The sequence below is a fragment of the Dasypus novemcinctus genome, chromosome 16, assembly GCF_030445035.2.
Source record: "Dasypus novemcinctus isolate mDasNov1 chromosome 16, mDasNov1.1.hap2, whole genome shotgun sequence".
NCBI classification, from domain to species: Eukaryota; Metazoa; Chordata; class Mammalia; order Cingulata; family Dasypodidae; genus Dasypus; species Dasypus novemcinctus.
This window is the reverse complement of record NC_080688.1, coordinates 19701491-19703306: the sequence shown is the minus strand read 5'-3', so window position 1 is coordinate 19703306 and position 1816 is coordinate 19701491.

Sequence of the window (1816 nt, the reverse complement as noted above, 5' to 3'; positions counted from 1 at the left end):
GTGTCCTCCTCTTTCGCCAATTGCCATCCACCACCTGGCTTTCTACTCTTACGCAAAATAAACCACTCTCTCCAGTTTTAACCCTAATGACATTATTTCTCATCTTAAGTCCGCCTATTTTATTTGTTCTTTCAACCATGACTACTTGCTGACTATATTTTCTTCAAATAAAAAATGTATAGAAAAACCATGTCTGTGCTTTCATTTTTAACTGTCCTTGCAGAGCTCATTACTGTATTTCAGTTGTTTTAGAGTCAAGTTCTTTGTATCAACAGTAAAACCTACAGCACCACTTCAAATCTATTCTACAAATTCTATAAGAAAATAAGTTAGAATTAACAATTTTATTTTGTACGGCAATGGAATTTTGTTATGAACAATGTGCTTCAGTCCCTATAATCTATAGGTACGTGATAGCAAAAGAAACAAACAGAAGCCCAGAAAGCATTCATTTTCACCTTGTATGTAAATGGAGTTAATTTTGTCCTGTGCCTTATGTGGCAAGGAACGTCTTCAGTTTTACCTTTTTTGCTTTGTTGGAAGCATGTACAAGAGAAATGGCAACCTAACATAAACTATTAAAATGTTTGTGATTTGCTTGGCTGTAATTTTCATAGCAGTTAATCAAGGAGAAAGGGTAATGCAGAAATAAATTTGGTTTGCTGAGTCTCCTTTTAAGTAGCCTTGACATTAAAGTTATTCTTGCCACTATTTCTTCCTCTTGGCCATTTTTCCCTTGCTTCCCTTCTTCTGCAGCCTGCTTTATTTACTTCTCCCTTTTCCCACTATCCCATGGTATGAGTTATTTTTAGATGAAAGGGGAAAATAAATAGGCTTGTCAAATTTAACACAAAGCACTGGTTTAACTTGCTAAGTAAAACTGAAACTGCCTAGCCCAGTCATTTGATTGGTGTCTTACCCTCATTTGCTCTCTGCACTAAAACTTAAATCCCCAATTCCTTGATTCAACATGTGCTGTTTCCCTCCCATGTTAACCTTCCCCTTCCCTCTTTGTTCCCCTTGAACAAACTCAATCCATTGAATTTATGAATTGGAAGAGTTAATTGCATACACTAGTGTTTGGAGGGTGTTGTATTTTGTCTTTCTAATTAGGTGTATAGCCTATTCATTTTCCTGAATAAATGTCCTAACCTAAACATGAATAGTCTATTTTGGTATAACTACCTAAGGACTACTAAGAGGAAAAATTTTATTTCCTTTGTGAATTTTCCTATTAAGTTTCCCTCCATAATTTTTATGTTCTTTTGAGGAAAGAATAAAACATGTTTAATTTTACATGATTTATGACATTGCTTTCAACAAGCAAATCTTAAATGTGTAAGACCTGACTTGTATACTAATATAATTTTCCAAGTAAAAGTGTCCCTAAAGGCCACTTCCTATCTGATTTTTCCCAATAAATGCAGCAGGTACCCCCTAAAAGCTTCCACAAACATCTAGCTCTTGGAGGGTAGTAAAAGTAATGCTACTCTTAGGATTTCAGGAGGTCTTCCAACTGAAATCTGAATGTTCTCAGTATGAAAATCTGAGATTAGGCGTTTATGTTAGGAAAGTGCCATTAACCCAGTAAACCCAAATTAGCAACTGGATAATGCTGATCATATTTTGTCTGTCATCTCTTTTCAAATCTGCAAGAACCTCCTATTTTCCCCTCCCCCAATAAGAAAATTTAAATGTGTGTATTAAAATGATGGAATACTGAAAAAGGTTGACCCACACCAACCATGGAGCTGAAAAAAAAAGAAAACTCAGAAAGATACAAGTGTTGATGAGGATGTGGAGATTTTGGAGTAAT